General features: G+C 45.0%; 1 non-coding gene across 1 annotated transcript; it reads right to left on the bottom strand.

Moving 5' to 3' along the window:
* Positions 1-7,380: 7,380 nt before the first annotated feature.
* TRNAN-AUU (transfer RNA asparagine (anticodon AUU)) lies at positions 7,381-7,453 on the bottom strand. Its single transcript has one exon. It is a non-coding gene; the product is annotated as a tRNA-Asn (tRNA).
* Between the last annotated feature and the right edge of the window lie 217 nt (positions 7,454-7,670).

The following is a 7,670-nucleotide window of genomic DNA, read 5'->3' as shown; positions in this document are numbered from 1 at the left end:
CCTTCTTACACCACACACAAAAATAAACTTGAAATGGGTTAAGGACCCAAATGTGAGACCCGAAATTATAAAAATCCTAGAAGAAAGCACAGGCAGTAATTTCTCTGATAGTAGCCATAACATCATCTTTCTAGATAGGTCTCCTGAGGTAAGGGAAACAAAAGCAAAAATAAACTATTGGGACTACATCAAAATAAAAAGCTTCTACATGGCAAAGGAAACAATCAACAAAACTAAAAGACAACCTACAGAATAGGAGAAGATATTTGCAAATGACATATCTAATAAAGGGTTAGAATCCAAACTATATAAAGAACTTATACAACTCAACACTAAAAAAACAAATAATCCAATTAAGAAATGGACCAAAGGGGCACCCAGGTGGCTCAATTTGTTGGGCGTCCAACTCTTGATGTTGGCTCAGGTCATGATCTCAGGGCAGTCAGATCGAGCCCCGCATCAAGCTCTGTGCTCAGTGGGGAGTCTGCCTGAGATTCTCTCCCTCTCCCTCTCTCCGCTTGCTCTCTCTTATATAAATAAATCTTTTTTAAAAAATGGACCAAAGACATGGACAGACATTTCTCCAAAGAAGACATACAGTTGGCCAACAGACACATGAAAAGATGCTCAATATCATTTATCATCAGAACAATGGAAATCAAAACCACAATGAGATATCACTTCATACCTGTCAGAATGGCTAAAACCAAAAACACAAGAAACAACAGGGGCAACAACATGGATGGATCTAGAGAGTGTAATGATAACTGAAATAAGTCAGAAAAAGACAAATACCATATGATTTCACTCATATGTGGAATTTAAGAAACAAAACAAACAAAGAGAAAAAGAGACAAACCAAAAAACAGACTCTTAACTCTAGAGAACACACTGATGGTTACCAGAGGGGAGGAGGGTCAGGGGATGGGGGAAATAGGTGATGGGGATTAAGGAATGCACTTGTGATGAGCATCAGGTGTTGTATGGAATTATTGAATCACTAGACTGTACACCTGAAACTAATATAACACTGTATGTTAACTATACTGGAATTAAGATCAAAACTTTTTAAAAAAACAAAAAAAAATGTTAACTTCATGCAGAAACACCCTTACAAACACACCCAGAAAAAAAAAGGGGGGGGCGCCTGGCTGGCTCAGCTGGTGGAGCACGTGACTCTTGATCTCGGGGTTGTAGGTTCAAGCCCCATGTTGGGTGTGGAGATTACTCAAAAATAAGATCTTAAAAAAAAAAAAAGGAAGAATGTCTTCTTTAAAAAAAAGGGGGGGAGGAAGAGGAGGAGCATTACCTAATGATAAAGGGTCAATTCTCAACAATTGAGAATTCTCTTTTTTAAAGATTTATTTATTTTAGAGAGAGAGCAGCAAGCAAGCAGGGGGAGGGGCAGAGGGAACGGGAGAAACTGAAGCAGAGTCCCTGCTGAGCGCAGTCGCGGGGCTCCATCCCAGGACCCCGAGATCATGACCTGAGCCAAAATCAAGAGTCAGATACCCAACCAACTGAGCCACCCAGGCGCCCCAACAATTGAGAATTCTTAACAGAACAATCCTGAGTATATCTATACCTAATCACAGTGCATCAAAATAAATGAGGCCAAACACTGACAGAACTACGAGGAAAAATAAATACATCGACCATTATAACTGGAGACCTCAACACCCTTTTGTCGGGAATTATAGGTCAAGTAGACAGAAAATCGGTGTGGGTATCAGAAGGCATCTTGGAGAAAGGAGAAGATGAGAACCGGTAGCAGCGCTGAGGGTAACTACAGCAAAGGTGTAGCCCTTCGCACTCACCTCTTCCGGGTTTGTCCTCAGCGAGAGAAGTCCAGAGGAACATTGAGCGGGTGTGGAGAAGGGCATCGGAGCAGCGCTAAGGGTGGACGGTGGCAGGAACGGAGCTGCACGCTGGATCTCCCTTCAGGAAAGAGTTTGCCATGTATCTCTGAGGGGCGCCGTTAGCGGACGGCCTCCAACTGCAGCACCTGGCAAGATCAGCTGCAGCATTCCTGACAAGACCTTTGGAAGATTCTAGCCAATGACCCAGCACAGTGGCAGTACCAGGCCTGAGCCGCCTCTGCCCAACACGGGACTCTTCTAGCAGGCGGTCTTTCTTCCAGAACTCCCCATTGGGTTGACCAAGGCTTTGTCTCATCTGCCTTGCAGTCTGAGGTAGCTCTGCCCATTTCTCTTCCTCCCCAGTCCCTTGCAGGTGGGGCAGATCTGCATTATGGTCTAAGGGCTTTCCCTGCCCATTCTTGCTCCCTTGTATCTTTCACAAGCATTGTCCCCAATCAACCTCTTGCATTCCTAACTCCATATTAGCATCTGCTTCCTGGAGGACCCAAATTGGCACAATTAGCCACTCACCACTGCCATCCACTTTGGAGAAATTCTGCAGAACACACTTAATTAAGCATTTCAAGAGTCTCTTCATTAAGATCAAAATGTTTGCCGCAAGTTCCTCAGTTGAATTCAAAACTAGGTAATTCAGACCATGAAAAGCATTTCACACCCCCAAACTCCTCATCTCCGTCAAGGCATGTGGCTTAAGGCTACAGCTTTTGCTATCCTGGCATTCAGTTTCTCTTGCATGGCACAACACTGGTGAAGCTTGTCGTAAATTGGGGTTGTTCAAAGTCAGTCCTCGTCATGCTTACGATCATTCAGATTGAAGAAGTTGTTCTTTTTCCCCCAGAATCACAGATTTTTCTTAAAGCTCAAATAGCCAAGTGACAATTTGCCTTATGAAAATCAGTGCAAAAGCAGTTATTTAGAGTCATTGCCCGTCTCTTCATAAAGCTGAGGGGGAAAAAAATTCTTAACGTGACTGACAAGCATTAAGTGCTTCCTGTATATCTTCATGGGTAGCTCAGGTGGAGAGGGCTTCTCTGGGGACAACTGTGTGTCGATATGTTAGTCAGGGTAGATTAGACTCTGCCGTGGTAACAAATACACCCTGAGGGGCGCCTGGGTGGCTTAGTCGGTTAAGCATCTGCCTTCGGCTCAGGTCATGATCCCGGGGTCCTGGGATTGACTCCCTCTGCTTCTGCCCCTTCCCCCCCAACTCATGCTCCCTCTCTCTCAAATAAATAAATAAAATATCTTAAAAAAAAAAAAACAAATAAACCCTGAAACGTCATTGGCGTAACACAAAGGTTGAGTTCTCATTCTCACAAAGGAGATGGTTCCTGTCTGAACAACTCTCCCAGGCAGGCTTCCTCAAAGTGGCAAGCTCGAGGCTCCAGGTTCCTTGCATTTCACTCGGCCATTTTAGAGTCTTTTGCTTCCAGCTGTACCAATAGGGTCTCAGCATGAAAAATTATGAGGGCTATTGTATGGGTGCAGCCTGAAAGTGGCAGTTTTCAATCCCGCCCCCCATTCCATTGGCCAAAACGAAACCACGTGGCCCCACTTGGCTAAAAGGAAAGCTGGGAAATACACAGGAGCACACAGGTGTTGGTGTTTAGTCTCTGCCATAACAGACTCTACTTTTGGTGTAGCAGCTTGAATATATGAAACGAGCCCTCCAGTTGGATGTACCAGAGCTTCAACATGCTTCATACTTTATCTTGATACGTCACTTTCAGTCTGTCGGTCAGTCTTTGTCTTTGACATCTTGTAAGTGCAGCAAACCCCATGCAAACTATATGCAAAATAGCAGTAGCTTGGCAATACTATGGGAGATCGGGCTAGTCTCTAGTTGGGATGTTAAACCCCAGAACCACGCATGTCACACTTGCAGGAGGAGCTCAGCCCTGTGACCCCCAACTAGGTCCTTGGGCCTAATCTTGGAGAACACCCAGAAGAGACACTGAAAGCCATTCTCAGTGCCCCAACAGCAAAGAGCCACGTGGCTCATGGTAGCTAGCCGCTACTTTCACTGCTACCACCAACACCAGCTGGCTGGAAGTGAAGGGACATTTTACACTACTACAGCTGGACATTACCAGAAGGTGAGGGTGAGGATGAGGGTTAAGTTAGGGTTAGGGCTAGGTTAAGGTTAGAACTCCCCGTCTGTGATGGGTTAAGTCCCTAGAGCCTTGAACCTCTCCTCAGGATGTTCCCTCCACATCCTGCTATAACTAAAACCTTGGCCTCTAAAGTGCAGGCTGTCTATTCTCTCATCTCCCCACAGCTCAATGCCTTAGAGAGTGCAAGACGTGGAGTTGGGGCTCTCCTTGCTCCCCAAGGCCACCTTAGGTCTTTGCTCCTCCCCACTCTTGAGAAACCTCTGGCTCCTCCTTGGCTCACACCATCCCATGCTTTAACCTTTTCCCCATCCTGGTGGTAGTCTTGTCACCGTCCTGGTCACTGCCTTCATTCCTGAAGGCTTTAGCTCTTGGCTCACTGTCTGTCCTCTTTGACTCAACTTCTCCCGTCTTTTCAGTGATTTCAACATTCATCTGGTCAACCACCCAGCACCCTGGCTTCTTGTTTCCGAAATCTGCTCATTGCCGGGGCGCCCGGGTGGCTCAGTCGTTAAGTGTCTGCCTTCGGCTCAGGTCATGATCCCAGGGTCCTGAGATCGAGCCCCACATGGGGCTCCCTGCTCAGCGGGAAGCCTGCTTCTCCCTCTCCCACTCCCCCTGCTTGTGTTCCCTCTCTCGCTGTGTTTCTCTCTGTCAAATAAATAAATAAAATCTTGAAAAAAAAATCTGCTCATTGCCAATGACCACTACCATTTTGGGAAGCACTTCGTAACCCCAGTATGGAGCACCAGCATGGGGCCTTGTATCTTGAAGGTCCATATACCCCAATGCATTCATTTCATTAGTACATCATCACATGATTTCCAGAAGCCGGTAAACCTTTAGTACAGGAAGAATGTAAAGACACGTATCATTTTTATTAGGAATTAGACTTGTGCTTCATTCTTCTCTGTCTTGTTTTCTGTTGAACTCAACGTGAGTCAGTGATTACAAACGGGATTTTAAAGTTTAGCAGTGGATGAAGATCCAACAATACTAAAATACATATGCACCAAGTTATTCATTATACCTTTGCTTATAATTGCAAAATATTGGAAACAACTGAAATGTCCATATTTAGGAGTGTGGTTGAATAAAAACTATGATACATCTATACAATAGAATACTATGTAGCTGTACAAAAAGAGTGAGAAAAATCTCTGTGAACTGAGTTGGAGTGACTCCTTGGATATAGTATCCAGTGTAAAAAGCCACGTGCCAAAGATTATATCTATAGAATGTTACCTTTTATGTAATAAAAGGAGATATTTTCATACAAATACCTATACACAAATATTCCTGGAAACTTTATTCATAATAGCCCCAAACTGCAATCAGCCCAAATGTCCACCAGTGGACAAATGAATAAACACACTGTGGTACGTCCACACAACAGAAGGAATAAACAGGAAGAAACTATTGATGAACACAACAACATGGATGAATCACAGAAGCTTTGTGCTGAGTGAAAGAAGCCAGTCTCAAAAGGTTACATACTGTATGCTTCCATTTATACAACATTCTGAAAAAGCAAAACTATGGGGACAGAGAGAAGACCAGTGGCTGCCCAGGGTTGGGAATAGGGGAGGCCTTGACTACAAAAGGTCAGCGCATGAGAATGGTGGGGGCAGAAGGAGCAGTTCTGTGTCCTGATTGTGGTGGTGGTCACACAAATCGATATGTATGTTAAAACTGTTAGAACTCTACCCCCAAACAAAGTAATTTTACTATACATGAATTGTCATAAGTGTGAAGCTGGAGTTTATGATTAAAATGTGATGCTTTTAGGGGTACCCGGGTGACTCAGTCGGTTGTCTAACTTCAGTTCAGGTCATGATCTTGGGGTCCTGGGATTGAGCCCCGTATCGCATGGGGCTCCCTGTTCAGTGGGCAATCTGCTTGTCCCTCTCCCTCTGCCCCTCCCCCTGCTTGTGCTCTCTCTGTCTCTCTCTCAAATAAATAAATAAAATATTTTTAAAAATGTGATGAGTTTAGAGTAGGCAGTTAGTTAGACATGAGCTAGAGGCAAGGACAGTGATCAATAAGTTACACTTAGAAGCCCAGGGGCACCACGTCCTGACCTTGTGACTTCCAAGACTCGAGGCTGACAGACCAAGAGCCACAGACGCAGAGCATGCACTCTCCTCTTCCACCTCTGCCCCAGGGTAACCTCTAGACTTATTATAATGCATTTGCACTGTGGTTATAACCCCCCTCCATGGGGAGAGGCTGTCATGACAGTTCCATACAAACCTTGTAGGGTCAAAAACTCCCCCTCCCAACCTGTGGGAGGAGTCCCCCAAATGATTGGAAGCAGCCTCCATTAGAGACCACCACGTCTGTGACGCAAGACCCCACTCACAGAAAAGGAAAGGAGCCTATAGCCTCAGGGCAGTTACCACCTCTGAGCCTGGCGCTCTTGCTCTCCCACCTTAAGAGCGTACTGTCCTTAATAAAGCTGCTTTCAGCTTTCACTTTGGGCACTGATCTCTAATCCTTTATTACGTCTGTGCTAAGAGCCGAGACACAGGCTTTTTGCGCTGACACTAGGTCTTCAAATAGGCACTAGAGATGCATCACTCTATCACCTAGACCATCTCTTAAGAGTTGTAAAAATACCAGCAGCCAGGAAACTAAAAGTATCATGGGACTACCATAAAAAAAGCCATTGAAATTTGGATTACTATGGCCTGGTAATGGGAGCTAATTAAATTCCATTATGTGACAGCATAGTTCCTGATATAGAGTAAGTATTGGACAAATATTTGTAGAAGAAATAAATGAGTGATTGATGGAATGAATACAAAGGCTCACGTATTTTTTTTTAAAGATTTTATTTATTTATTTGACAGAGACTCAGCGAGAGAGGGAACACAAGCAGGGGGAGTGGGAGAGGGAGAAGCAGGCTTCCCGCTGAGCAGGGAATCATGGGATCATGGGATCCCTGGGATCATGACCTGAGCCGAAGGCTGAGGTCTGAGCCTCAGGCGCCCCGAACCTGAGCCACCCAGGCACCCCGAAAAAGGCTCATGTATTTTTATATGAAACCTTCCCTCTTCAAATATCATCAAGACTTTTGAAGCAGAATGGAAGAATATTCGAGCATCACCTAAAATTAAATGCCATGTGCCAAGGGATAAAAATGCGAAAGCCATGGAAGCCACATATCATGGTGTATTTATTTATTTATTTGAGAGAGAGCACGAGCAGGAGGGACAGAGAATCCCAAGCCGACTCCATGCTGAGGCCGGAGCCTGACATGGGGCTCGATCCCACGACCCAGAGATCACGACCTGAGCCAAAACCAAGGGTCAGACGCCCAACCAACTGCGCCACCCAGGTGCCCCTATATTTATTTGTTTTAAGTTTATTTATTTAAGTAATCTCTACACCCAACGGGGGGCTTGAACCCACAACCCCGAGATCAATAGTCACATGCTCCACCAACTGAGCCAGCCAGGCGCCCCTATGGTATTTATATTTCATTGCAAAGTTTAGAGACGCTGACGTCATCCATTGTTGACACCCTTGCCCAAACAGCTGCTGAAGACACGGTGGAAATGATGACTGGGGAGAAAGCAGGCAGCTCTGTCAGATACCAGTTCACTTGACAATTACGGATGCAGCTCTACACGTAAAATGGTAAATCGCCAATTCTAACCAGGCTATTCTGAATATT

This window comes from Halichoerus grypus, chromosome X (assembly GCF_964656455.1).
Source record: "Halichoerus grypus chromosome X, mHalGry1.hap1.1, whole genome shotgun sequence".
Classification (NCBI taxonomy): Eukaryota; Metazoa; Chordata; class Mammalia; order Carnivora; family Phocidae; genus Halichoerus; species Halichoerus grypus.
The sequence above is the reverse complement of the archived record's forward strand: the minus strand, read 5'-3'. Positions and strand labels throughout refer to the sequence as shown.